Here is a 15,144-nt window from a genome sequence, read left to right on the forward strand (position 1 = left end):
CATTTGGTTTAGACAAACCTGAGCAGGACTTGTACTTTTATGGTAGGCCCTTGGGGAGTGGTAAAGAGTAGAGAACCTTTGATGTTGAATACTTCTGTCCTTGAAAATCGATTTACATTTGAACAGGGTGGGGATGAAGGCGTTTAAAGTCATTGGCCAGGGTTTTGTTATTGTAATTGGGGTGCCACGTAATGGCTGTAAAGAACATTAATAAAGCCACTTTTTGAGAACTGCATCCAGTTTTCGCCTGCTGGAGCAACAATATTTTTTAAAAAAACACTTTCCCTACAGTCGGGGAGTTCAAAACTAGAGGGCATATATTTAGAGAGAGAGGGGAAACCGTTAAAAGGGAACTGAAGGTCAGATTTTTCAAACAGAGTCTAGTATACATTTAGAACTAACTGCAAGCAGAAGTATTACAGTTACAACATTGTAAGGAAATTTGAACAGAAAAATGAATAACAAAGGTTTAGAGGGATATGGACCAAAAGCAGGTAAGTAAGATTAGTTTAGCATGCGAAATCTGGTCGACATGAACAAGTGGAACTTAGTAGCTGTTTCAGTGATACATGACTATGACTATGACATGCACAGGCACACGAATGAGCTAATTGCGGCCAGTTGGAGAGATTCATGCTCGTTAAGTTGCATTATCGGCATGGTAATTCAGGGACGCTAAGATACTGGTGTCGATATCATGTCATTGTCTACTAGCTGTCATTTCACTCAAACTGACAAAAAAAGTCAAAACCAATGTCAACGTTAGCATTACAATTCCTCACTTGCACGCAACAACTAAGTACTTATTGAAGGCTTCTCTACAACTATATTCAATGCAATTTTAACTATGGCCATAATTTCTTCTCGGGAATTCAAACACCGGTAACAAGGTCAGCACTCGTTGCCAAAATCAAAGTGGGCTTTTTTTTTGTAAATGCTAAGCCGTCTTATTGAAACTATTTCCACTGGATAAGAATTCTGGAATTAACGGGTATATTCTGAGAATTAGAGCCATACCATTCAATAGAGATTTTAGGGTGCATTACTATATTAAAAGTTAGTATCTAGATCTCTGGATCTCATTCAACAACTGATGGTGGACGATGGATTTGTTGCTAATTTAATTTTTCTTTTGTTAAGCGAAGGTATTAAGGTTAAAAGCCAAAGGCAGGTGTATGGAGTTAGGTTTCAGGAAAGCTATAATCTCATTGAATAGTGGAATAGATTCAATTGGCTGAAGGGACTACTCCTGATCCTGTGTTCGTACATTGAGCTGTGGTCTGTCTGGGCTGGTTCCCCAACAGTGCTATCATTAAGGGCATAACAGGATTTTGAGCCAGGTACTGCGAGCTAATATTCATTCCAAAACCATTGATGTGGTAATTGTAGGGTTTATCTGTAGTTGATGACTTTGTTGTGGACATCGTAGTTTTTTTAAAATGTAGTTGATGCTTTGCCTAAAGCAAAACAAATTACTGGAATGGTTCCCACACGATTAAGTCCACATTGCTCGTTAAGCATAACTCTGCTGCCCTACACGTATCCCGTGTAACAATTACTGTGGTCCCTGTTCCATAGGCTTCCCCAATCCGCATGAAAGACACTTTGCAGGTATAAAACCCGGTGCCCTCCGGCTTCAGAGCAATGATGCTAATGGAAGCATCTCTCCTGACTCTGAAATCCTCTTGACTCGCCGCGAGCACTTGGCCTCGGAACTCTAGTGTGTTGTTGGAGACTTCATTCCCGTGTGTATTGCATCGGTCGCGTGTAACTGCCGATAGAACTGGGCCCCTGATACCAACAGCCGAGGTGCGCTGTCTGACCCAGCATTTTGACGACAGTTTCTGGACTCTGAAATACTGTGATATTAACAACATCTTCTGCAGATGGATACAATAAACGTCATAAAAGTGAAGTCACTTTTTTTAAAAAAAACACGTTATAGAATTGCAGTTATGATCCAAAATAATGCCTGTAATAGATCACAGCATGTTACAGATTTATCAGTTGTTCTGTTATGTTTATGGTAATGTCATTCTAGTTGTGGAGCCCAATTTTGTACTGGAGCTTGATGTTCGTCCCAGTCTAATAAGTTCGGTACTGTTTCAAGTTGTCCTGTATAACCTATTCATGTCTTCATATAATAAGAAGAATGAATTACTTCCACATACAAAAGAAAACTACCCCTGTCTTCACCAGTGTGATGCATGTACCTTCCACTTGGGAGCTATTTGTATTCAGGTCAACAGTGCTAAATGGGCAATATGAGATCTGCACACCTCTGCAAAAACATTTCTTCACTTCGCAGCATCATGGTGCTGAGGAGTACTGTGACGGCCCTTATCACATAGCATTGGAATCTGTGTTAAGTCTGTTGAAACATTAATGACTGGAAAAGGAGCTAATCAGAACGGGTAAGGATTGAGGTAAACTTCCTCTCTTACATACATTAACGTTATCAGTCGGTGAACAGCTTCCCACTGTGGATATACTGAATGACCTGCCAATTCCTCGTTAAAAGCTGTTTATTGATTTTCTTAAACTACTGATTATTGTTATTTTAAATTCTGCTCTGTTTTGTTTGGGTTTCTTTCGATGGTGTGTAAATAAATTCTACTTTATTTGAAGCTTTGATCAGCTGCAGCACTTCTGGGATATGCAGCTTATATCCACCTGAAACAACTAGAAAATTTAGGGTTTGGGTTGCCTTCGTAAAATGTTTTGAGGGAGTTTGGCCTGGTCCATACAATTCTCACACAAACAAGGAGGGAGGGTAAATGCAGGAAGGATATTACTGATTGTTGGTGAGGTCAGATACCAGGTATTGCATTTTGAACTGAATAAGGAGAAATGTCTTCAACCAGTGGATTTGTCTGCCACAGAAAGCAGTCGAGGCCAAAACAATTATTGTTTTCAAGAAGGTATTGGATATACGCTTGGATCTAAAAGGCACCAGTGCATATCAGAGCCTATAGGAGTTTAGCAGGAGTGGGCTCACAAGTTTGATGTTCGACTATTATTCTGATGAATGGTGGAGCAGGTACGAAGGGCGAATAGCCTAGCACTGCTCCAAATTTCTATGTTTCTATGTGTTCCTTTAATATCCAAAATTAATCGGGCGTTGTACCAAAAGATTAGAGCCAGGTATTTGGTTATATTAAACCGGCACTGCAAGTCCGTCAGCTGGCATTCTGAGGATTAGAGAATATTTGTGGAATGTTGGACGAATAAAACCCAGAAATTCTCCAACATAGAAGGAGACTATTCACTGCAGGGAGACTGTGCTGGTTTTCTTGGAGAATACTTCGCACACACCCTGCTCTGTTTCATTATATTGATGTAACTATATTATCTTTCAATGATTTTGCCCAATCCATTTTGAATGTTTTTGGTCAACATGTACAACGTCCGATGAAGTTGAGTCAAGTGGCAAAATGTCCTCTGAAATCAAAATACATCCAGGAACGGAGCAAAATGATGTGTGAGAGAAGATCTACTTCACTTGACTGAGCTCGGACTTTTTTCATTGGAGAAAAGGAGGAGAAGATGGGAAATAATTGTGGTATACAAGATAATGAGGGGAATAGACAGAGTCGATAGCCAGAGACTATTACCCAGGGCAGAACTAACTAATGTGAGGGGTCATAGTTTTAAGCTAGTTGGAGGAAAGTATAGAGGGAATGTCAGAGGCTGGTTCATTACACAAAGAGTTGTGAGAGCATGGAATGCGTTGCCAGCAGCAGTTGTGGAGGCAGGGTCATTGGGGATATTTAAGAGACTCCTGGACATGCATATGGTAACAGAAATTTGAGGGTGCATGCATGAAGATCAGTGGTCGGCACAACATCGTGGGCTGAAGAGCCTGTTCTGAGCTGTACTGTTTTATATTCTATGTTCTATTTGAGTCATTCCGTGGACCAATGAATTTGAGTCCAGTTTCCGGATATGACAGAATGGAAACAAACAAGAAAAAGATTGCAAGCAATTTTCGTAAGTTTTTTTTTATCTCAAAACCAAATAGTCTCCTATTTTGTCTCACGCACGCACATATGCACACACAACTTGCAACAACAATGAATGACAAGACACTTAGGAGCTGAAAGGACAGAGGGATTTTGGGGAGCTTCTCTACAGTTCCCTGAATGTGGTAGACGGTGTAAATCTGATAGGAAAGAAGATAGACAGGACGTTTGTGTTTATTAGTAAAGGGAGAGATTTTAACAGAGGGAGGTTATTTTGGAGCTGTATAGAACTTCGTTTGGGCCACATCTAGAGTATCACATGCAGTACCAGCCGCCACACTGTGATTGCATTCGTGGGACCTCAGAGGAGATTGATCAAGATGTTGTCGTGTATGGAGCATTTTGTTTTGCTCTGAAGGGAGGCTGAAGGAGCGTGGTTTGTTACTTTAGAGCAGAGAAGCTTCAGAGGATATCTGATAGAATTGTAAAAGATTAGGAGGAGCTTGAACAGGGTAAATAGAAAGCGACTGTTCCCTTTAATTGAAGGATGAATCACAAGACGGCAAAATTTTAAAATGAAAGGCAGAACGGGATTTGAGAAAAGATTCTTTATCCAGAGGGAAGTGTGCGTAATGTGAGTTGCATAGGATCAGGAATGCAAGGCCTGAGAGGTTTGCTGGGGCGGGAACCCTCACAACCTCAAAAATATATTGAGATCAGCACCTGAAGTGTCCTAACATTAAATGGTATACGCCAATGCGGGAAAATGAGGATAATGTAGGTACTCGAGTATATTTGTGGCTTCAGATTGCACGCTTCAAAGAGATTCTTCTGTCCCATATTTTTTTCTTTTTCTTTAAAAACTCTACTCCACCAATGCACACACGTGCGTGTATGTGCAGTGACTCTCTGAAAAGACAACATCACACAAAAACTTTATTCTACGCTTCCACCACTGGAAAAAACACGAATCTGGTAAATGAACCATTAGCAACAAAGGCTGATAGGGGCAATGTTTCTGTGAAGAAGTTTGATGGCATGAACTGAATAAAAATAAAGTTGGAGGGGAGATAAAGCACACCATACCTTGCAGTGTCCACCTATCCCTAAAAGCATGTCCTGTATAATTCTATGATTCAACACATTTTCACAAAGGTGCTTAACGGTAGAGACTGAGAACAGATCATTTTTCTGCATCTGTACGTTTAAGGAATATCAGACCAAGTGTAAAGATGCCTCGTAGTTTCACCTCCTTATCTCTTGGTGAGAAGGTTGCAAGGATGTCTCCCAGAGCTTGGTAGGAGGACCTTTGCTATATTTAACTTGCCAGGCTTGGCTACATGGCTTGGCTACAATTTTGAAGTCTGTGGATAAATTGTTGCAGACTGATCAACTACCTCTTTTCCTTTTGGGTAGGTCACATTGCCCGTCACACCAACATTTCTAATTTCTCTGCAATTTGACTGTATTCCTAAGCCATTCAAAAGTCAGTCAAGTATCAACCGGATTGCTGCAGAACTGTAGTCTTATCTAAGTAGGATTCCTACCCGGGAGACAATTACTGACAATTCTTTCTACAGTCATCACCACGGACACGAGTTATACATTCCAGGTTTGTGTCCCAAATTCAAATATCTCACGTTTTAACTCCTGTTCCCAGTAAACTCATGATTTAGCAGTTCAGTGACATTACCTCTATGCCACTGCCTTCTGTGCTAAGAACGTGATGTAACTGACTTCAGTACAACAGAAACTGATGTCCTTTTATTGTTTGCACAAGGGCCAAAACTCCTATGGGGAAGGAAACTCCCTTTTGGTTTGGAAGCAGCAAGACAAATTTATAAAGCAGTTGGGAAGATGTGACACTTGTAATTAAGGGCCCAAGCTTTAAAGAAAATATGTCACGTGTCTGGTGTATATTTAAGGCTGTGACAGAGAGATTCCTGAACAATAATGGAATGAAAGACTTTGCGGAAAGAGCATGAAAGTCGACCCAAGGAGCTTTGAATGAATCAAGGTGTGAAATGGTAAGCGACAAAAAAAAACTACAGATGCTGAAATCCAAGATAAACAGGTGGGCAGCTGGAAGAACACAGCAAACAAAGCAGCATTAGGACATCTAAAAGTCAACGTATATAATCTTTGTTCAGGACCCTTCTTTCATAATGCTCTGAAAGGGTGATAGACCAGGAGTGAGGGGCTCATCGTATTTCTGTTTTTATAATTAAGTCATAGAATGAGGGAATACCCATTTTTATTTGCTCAGAAGGCAGTTTAGTGTCAACGCCAATGCTGTAAGATAGGAGTCACGTGTAAGACAGACCAGAATAGGACGACAGTTTAGTTAAAGAAACAGATTTTCTTTTCTGACAATCGATAATACATGCATGGTCATTATTAGATTGTTAACTCCAGATGTGCATTGGTTTGACATTTCAATATCTACCATGGAAGCATGAGAACCCATCTCGAGAGCATTACTTTTCATTAAAGGTCCATCCATAATACAAGCTTTACACATCACTGTTTGCGTAGTGACTAGGGTGTCCTTTTTAACTGAGAAAGAAGCCTTTAGGCGGATGTCTAAGTTGCCACATCAATTCAAAGGAACATTGCCAGAATGATGTCAGGGATTGGAGTTTTCTGCTGTGTGAAGCGACTGAAAATGCTGGATTGCCCTCTGTAAACCAGGGAAGGAGAAGGGTAGGATCACAAAGATGACGTAAGTAAAATTAATGCTGACACAGAAAGACGGGGGCAAAGCAGTTCCATTTAACGAGAGTGATTGTGAAGTGCATTAATAATAAAAAACAATGACAAGATAAACGAAGTGGTATTATGTCACTCAGAGTGTTGATAAGTTCGGAACCCACACAAGCACAGCAGTTTCAGATTTGAAAATATTTGTATTTCCAACATGTTCTTGAAGCAACCTGATTTCCAGTGTTGTGGGGAAAGCCCTGCGGTGTTTCATGTTGCAGGGGACAGAAAGTACCTAACTGGGGCAAATACTTTGTAGTCTCAGCTATAAGCATTTTCAACCTACTAGCTTGAGCTTCAAAGTTACCCTGAAGAGAGCACAAAATAATAAGCATGGACGATGCCACGTCCCATTTGAGGACCCGATGGATTTTCCTGTCTGTGTTCACACTAGGTTATGTTTAAGGTTGGGTAATAAGAGACCTTGCTTGCTCTTTCCCTCTGACTGACAGGCACACGCAGTTTCACGAGCAAGTTGCATTCTCTGGAGCACAGGGACATCCTCCTAGCGGTACAAGCAAAGAAAATATTCCCAAAAAGACTGACATGCCACCAATCTGCATGACTCAATCCCCGGGGAAGGAAGGAATGAGCTGCCGCCAGACTGGATTTGTTGGTGGCGAATGTGAAATATCTGTTTCTTTCTGGAGCTGCCCGAGTCGAATTGGAACTCAAATGTAACACAGCTTTCCGGGTAAGTTGACAATGAGAGAGAGAGAGGAGCGACAGGCAAGGCAGAGTAGCTATCAGTCCTTGAACACATACTGGAAGAAAGACCTGACAATGAAATGAGAAAACGAACTGGATCAGAAAAGGTCAACTTGTTTCCTTGTTATGAACTATAAATCGTGTTTGACATGCAAGCTTTTGTTAAGGCAGGAACTGTAGAGTTAAAGTGAGGAGGTATAAGGTGAAATGAGGGCCGTGTGAATGCATTTCCAAATAAAACACAGTAATCAGTAAGGGACTCAGTAATGAAAGCTGGAGCCTCAGTTATTTACAAAGTACTGTATATGAATGACTGAAACGGCAAAAAGATATAGGAACATAGCAAAAGCCCTTCGAGCCTGCTCCACCATTCAAGGAGAACGTGTCTAATTTTCTATGTTTCCATCTGACTGCAATAATGGCTTCTCGCCATCCATCCCGAAAAAATCAAACTGGTTCTAAACGAGAGTAATTACATATTCGTTCAGGGGCCTCATTATTTGAAGACACAAGTAGAGCAGTTATTGATATTTTCCTTTTGCACCTTTTAAAGCAGGGAAAACCTACTGATAGGTTTTCATTCATGTGGAGCTTATGAAATAGCTATACTCATTGTTTGCTCGATTTAGGCTCATTGCTCTTGTAATAAACTGAAAAAATGGGTGAGACAAAGAGATCACTCAATCAATTAGGGAAGTTATGAACCTTGTCATCAATCTATCAGAACTATTGTGAACGGTGATCAGGAAGTGATGCACCGCAGAATTGTATACACAGCCGAACAGCAGAGCGAGTGGCAGATGCAAGCATGCTATTGGGATTAATACAGAACAATGGGAATAGATTCACGTACAGACGAGGAATGAGAAGGCCACATCGGAAATAAAGATGTAATTCTAAAGGGAGTTCAGGAAGAGAGGTGCCTTAGAGTATTTGTGGATAAATCAACGCCAGAGGCAGAGAACATTGACAAATCGAGTATTAACATAGATGGCATACTAAGTATTCTTGAAAAAGGTCTGTTTTTCTGCTTACCTCCAAATCGTTAACAAATGCATTTCATCGAAGCAGTTCCATCATGCAGCTATCCACTAATCAATCGTTTTCTTCTTCTTTCTTTCTATCTATCTATCTATCTATCTATCTATCTATCTATCTATCTATCTATCTATCTATCTATCTATCTACTCTGACATACCTACATAGTTTTTGAAGAGGTTCTTCTTCAAAATAGTATCTCGACTTTCTCTGAACAAATGCAGCCAGACCTGTTTAGCTTCTCCAGAATTTCCTGTTATGTAGCATCCCTTAATAAATTCCTTCATTCCTCGATATCACTTCAACTCCAACATCAAGTACTGCATAGAAAGTACAAATTTGAGACAGAACTGTGCAGAAGCTTAATCAGGGGCATAAGACAGCAGTTCAATATCAGAGGTGGTGACTGTTTGCTAAGTTTCACAGTCAACTGCAGAGTGTTCAGCTGTCAGACGGCACGTCATCTCTGCTCTTCGGTTCTTGTAGATTTGACTGAGACACCAAAGCTTTTTCCACGCTGAGAGTCTTTGCTGTCATCAAATCTAACGTCTTAACATCGGTGATTTTTCTCTTCTAAAAATAAACTTGTAGATGATCCTCTATAAATATTCTGGTGGAAGATAGATAAGTCGAGTTGACATGTAGCAGAAATGTGTGCAAAAGGTGGCAAACCAGACCGAGAGGCAGTGAAATGGGGACTGTGCGAAATTGCTGAGAATCAGACACCAATAATATTTTCACTGAATATTAACTTATGGGATCATTTTGTTTTCTTGTTCCTTTTCGATACGAGACATCAGGTACAGTTTGAAAGAACAAAATTAAAAGTTCCATAGCACTAATGGATAACATGGCTGCTCTCTCATGAAGAAGAGGCTGCGGTTGTTTCACTGGAGTTTCAGGTGAGAGGCGGAGCAGAAATTGTAAATCCATCAGCCAGTGAGGGAGCATTTTGCATCGCAAATCACTCATGCAACTAATTGAGTCCAGCCCAAATGATCAAGTGCCTGAGGAAGGGACTGAATGCAAAGAGATGGAAAGCACAGGGAGGATCTGAAAGTGCAGGAACGCACTTTGTCATGCCTCAGCGGAATTCAAGGTTTACTATTTCCTGAGCTGTCTCAAATGTTAAATATTTTATCAAAGTATTGAACGTTCTCAATTTAACAGATTCAGGTGAACATAATACATGGATGAGCTTTTAGTATTTACTGACAATTCTTGTTTAATACAGATAAATACATTCGAACTCTAGGAGACACATGCAAAATCTTGACAGGTAAAACTTTAGCTGCCTCATAAAACCAAAACCTTACACATCCTCACAGGCATGCACATGGAGGCAGAAAACTTCGTGCAATGGATGAAGGGGAAAGTAATGGAATAGCAACATTTTACATAATTGCAATATATTCCAAGTGAAGAAGGAGAGAGATTTGGAGACGAACGTGCAGGGAGTGGTGCTTCCATGCTTCTGCGGCCTTATCATTCTAGATGGGAGTGATCATAGATTTGGGAGATGCTATTTAAAAATCATTGGCGAGTTTCCGCAGTCTGCTTTGCAGATAGTACACACTGCTGCTTTCAAGTGTCAGTGGTGGAAGGAATAAATGCTTCTGCTTGTGGTGCCAATCGAGTGGGCTGCTTTATCCTGGATGGTGTCCTCAGTGTTGTAGGAGATGCATACAAGCAGGCAAGTCGGAATATTCCATTACGTTCCTGACTAGGTCCTTGTACATTATGGACAGGGTTTGAGGATCAGGAGTTGAGTACCTGCTGCAATATGCCCGACTTCTGATTTGCTCATGTAGTCATTACGTTTATGTGACAAGTCAAAATGAGTTCTGGTTGAAGGCAAACTACGGGGTGCTGATCGAGGAGAATTCAGAATTCAGTGATGCCAGTATCACGAAATATCAAGATGTGATGGTTAGATTGCCTCTTATTGGAGAAGGTTGCTGCTTAGCATTTGTACAACGTGAATATTATTTTCTGCTTGTCAGCCTAAGCTTGATTATTGTTCAGATTTTGATGCAATCTGTCATGAATTGCTTCAGCGTCTGAAAAGTTGTGAGTGGTGCTGAAAATTGCACAATCATCAATATACTCCAATTCTGGCCGAATGACAGAGGAAAGCCATTGATTCAGTAGTTGCATATATTTGGGCATAGGATAACAGCCAGAGGAACACTTGCAGATTAGTTGTGAAGCCGAGATCGCTGACCTCCAAAATTCAAACCCGCCTTATTGTGTGCTAGGTGCAAAGCAGCAGGAAGCCTTCACCTCGATTCATATTAACTCCACTGCTGTGACAGCTCTTTGATGCCAGACATAATTAAACATAGCCTTGATGTCAGGAGCAGTTTCATCTCACTTCTGGAGTTCAGCTCTTTCGGAATGCCAAGATAGTCCATCCTGAAACAATAAAATCAGGACAAACCATTTAGCCCTTCCAGTTTGTTTCAGCGTTTAATAGGATAATGACTGATTCGGCATTCTTCACTTCCTTGCCATTTTCCTAAACAGATGCTTTTTCTCCTAATAAAGAATCTCGGTATCTCAGCCTTAAGTAGACACTTTGGATCTACCATAAGCTCTATGAGGAACAGACATCCCAAGTCTCACAACCTTCTGAGAGAAGAAATCCATTCTCATCTCAGTGTTAAACTCATATCTTATCTACAAGCTTACTTACATAATTGGCGTGGATGCTGGACTCGGCATGGTTCAAATGAAGCTTGTTCAAATGGACCCAGCCAAATTCCCAGGACTGGGACCAGTGCCCCATGAATCGTGGCCCAGTGCACTGACAGCAATTACTGAGCAACGTATTTACTTCGCTCATGATTTACAATCTGCCACTTTTCATTAACTCATGTATAAATCGGAGTGGGCTCTATCATATTGTAGACATACCCTATGATTATTTTCTCATCAAATGGGCTTTTTTTATGGAGCCTCACGCTGAGCAGACTCCATCAGCAGAATCTTTGTCTGAAGTCCTACTTTAGTCGTTGGTATACACATAGACAAAAAAACTGGAACTTTCCACATTCACATCAAGCTCCTCTGTGGCTCGGAAGAGATGCCTTTAATTTTGACATGCTTAACTTTTGCAATTTTTTTTGTCTTTCCTACAGTAAATAGTTTCTATTGTCCTAATGATGCCACCCCCTATTTGGACTAAATTTACCTTTTCTTTACCCACTTGTCTGTAGCTATGTCAGTTTGCTCATCTTCCCTGCAATCTGTGCCAGTCTCTACACGGGAGCAATAACCTCATACGTATTTCCAGTGTCTTTTCCAGTGCTAGGTTAAGACTACCAGTACATGTCTCACTCGCAGTGCATTTCCTCTTGTCCCCTGCCTGCTGTCCAATATTTATCTAATTAAATTAAGGGATGTGTCTGACTCTCAAACAGTGTTCAGGTAACTCTTCCTCTCTGCTCACCCCACCTCCACATCACTCCTGATATGTCATATTGTCTGAAGCTGAGATCACAGCACATCAAACCTGAGCTGAAGTCACTAAAGTAACCAATACATCTTGCAGATTTGGTCAACTGAGATCAAAGCAGTATCCACCAGATCCAATACACCACCGCTGTTGCACATCAACTGTCCACAAACTATTTTCCAAATAATGTATTATCGGGAATATTGAACATTTATAATCTGAATTGCCTAACTGTACCCTTCAAATTTACTGACATCAACTAAAATAAACCACATGGCCTCTCAAAACTACATGGAACAATGCACATGAATAACATTATTTTAATGTAACATTATATTTAGACAATGACAGGTAATAACAGGTTTTAGGATGCCCTGTCTCCAATTGTTATCTCCAGTCACTGTTACACTTCACACACATGTCCACTCTGCCAATCTACTTCACTGTGATGCGGACTTGTTGCAGTGATGCTGACTTGCTGCTCACCGCTACTGGGATGAGTCACAGTGATAATGATTTGCTGCACACTCCTCGTGATGCTGAATTGCTGCACACACCTCCTGCTATGTTTCAATATATTTCTAACATACTGAATATACCTCTTAGTATTCTTTACATTGATTCTGACTGGCTGCTAACTCTTCTCAGTCTATTGGAATGTTTAGTGAAGTGGAAGCAGAGAGTAGACATAACTGATGAACTTTCGATTGATCAGCAGTTCCCAGTGGAATGCCATGAGTAGCCATGCTGAAACTCCAGGTATTAATAACATGCATTCATGCCTTAGATGCTATTAAAGTCACCAAGATAGTTGGTGATATAAAGCTAGGTGGGAGTAGAGGATATGAATCAAAAACTACCAGCTGTAGAAAATTCGGACTGGTTTAAATGTGTGGATAACAAAATTACAACAGATTGCAAGCAGAGGATATTATGTGAGAAAATATAATATAGTCTCAACAATAAAAATTTGGAGCAACTTTTAAACTTTGTGAAAATTCAGATGTTTAGAGAATCCTGGATGCAATCAAATGTTGAAAATATTAATGTGCAGATACAGCAAGTTATTTGGAAGTCTAGTGGCATGTGGCTTTTTGTTGGAAGTTGATTATAATAATAGAACGAAAAAGGTTCGCCACAATTGTTAGGGCTATGATGTTTGGGTCGAGACTCTGGAGTTCATCAGAATGGTAGTTACTAGATTTTGATGGTAACAACAACAGTAATCTTGCTGGAAATACTCAGCAAGTCATGCAGTAGCAGTGCAGGTAAATAGTGTTAATATATCAATGCAATAACCAAAGGCTGACACTTTCCTACAGAACATCAGAAGATGCTTGAAAAGGTAGAGAACCGGAGGTTGAGTTCATTGGCTTGGGAATATGGAGACATATCCTCGCAATATCCAGTCAATGGTGTAGGACTGAGATGAAGAGAGATTTGTCCACTCAGGTTTGTCAATTTTTGAAATTCCCGACTATAAAGTGTTTGATGTTATTTTACTGAACACATTTCAGACTGAGAAAACAGCTGTTGTTAATCTGACAATGAACGAAGCAAGATATGGAGAGTGAGGAGGGCAGAACTGAGATAAGAAAAATCAGTCTTGGTCTTGTTGAATAGTAGAACAAGCTGGAGGTTTACACCTGTTCTTGTGACTTGCATTCATTTGAACTCCTAAATACGCCCATTATTTCTCCTTTCATGTCATGTGAGGAAAATATCATTGTGGAGTGAAGGAGAAAATGAAAAAGGAAGAAAGGCAATGGGAACATCCGAAACCAGGATAGGAGACTGTGACAGCTACAATCAGAGTTGGGTGATGGGTAACAACTAAACAGGGACAAGATTTTGAAGGTCAAGTGAAATACAAGATAGGTAAAGAATGGAAGAAAAGTTTCCAAGTAATAATACAACAGTCACGTTTGATTGCTTAACTTTTGAAATAAGCTTTACTGTTTACTTGACTTAAAGACAGAATCTGTCATTTTATGTCTTGAAGATCTTGCTATTGTTTTCAAAGGTGTAGAAGAAGTTGAGCCTTTGCTTAATGCCTTCGGGGAAAACAGATGCAATGAGGATCTTGCATGTTCCACGCCTTGGATGAAATTCACTTGGGAATGCCGTTCAACAGCATCGTTAGAGATTCCCTTTACTCTATAAAAGCTCAATGATGTGTCTTTATTTTCAAAGCTGCCGCAATCGTCTCCACTATAATCGGATTTTACAGTACACTGAGAATGTTTCAAACACCAATGTCTCCAATTACATCCAAATACTATCCTATCCTCGCTGTTTTTGGAGGGCCTAGTAAGTATAATATTTTGGTCAAATTTATTCTTAGGTGAGGTGTTAGAATTATCTTTACATCTGTGAGCGTTAAGCTCATTTCGATATCTCCTTTACTGAAGTTGTCTTCATTTTGTGCTGCCTACTCTCCAATATATTACAGCTTTCATATTTTCAAAAAGATTGTATTCTCTTATCATTTGCTTAACACTCTTTTTTTATTCTTTTTTGAATTCAGTGTTGCCACCTCACTTGATTACTTCACTTATTATTGCCTACTCTGTTATCTAGTTTTATCCATCATTCTGATTTATTTTCTACTCTTGGTTTTGTCTGCTTGTCTGATCTTTCTAACCTTGATTTCTTATCTAATACATGCTTTATTTTTTACCTGAGAAACCACTCTCTCTTCTACTCCCTTTTACCTTCATTGTTGACTTCCCTCTTAATTTAATCATTGCACACATTGCAATTGTTATCATCTGCTTGCTTTTAATTAGGCTCTTTCAAACCTAATAATAAGCTCCCATAACTACTTGTGAAGTTACTGTCTGCCTCGTGTTTAATGTATGTCCAATGTTATCCAATTTTTCCTCTTTTACTGGATTGGAGTTACTTAGAGAAACTTAAACTAAAAAGTTCAAACACAAAATAGGTTCAGATACCCAATACGATTCTTCAGATTGTGAAGGCTATGGTTATCAAGCGGCCATGAAAAAAATGCAGGAATGTGGAGTTGAAGACTATGAGATCACAATTGTTTCACAAAGCAGACATGATTGACCACGTGATCTGCTTCTGTTCCTTCGTCTTAAAAGTCAAGGATTGTTCCATGTATTAAAGGCAAGCTATTTGATATCCATTGTGAACACGATTTGCGCAGCTGTGGCTTACAATACTGTTTTCAGATGAAGTGGACCCATTGGGATA

Source organism: Hemiscyllium ocellatum, chromosome 35 (assembly GCF_020745735.1).
Source record: "Hemiscyllium ocellatum isolate sHemOce1 chromosome 35, sHemOce1.pat.X.cur, whole genome shotgun sequence".
Lineage (NCBI taxonomy): Eukaryota > Metazoa > Chordata > Chondrichthyes > Orectolobiformes > Hemiscylliidae > Hemiscyllium > Hemiscyllium ocellatum.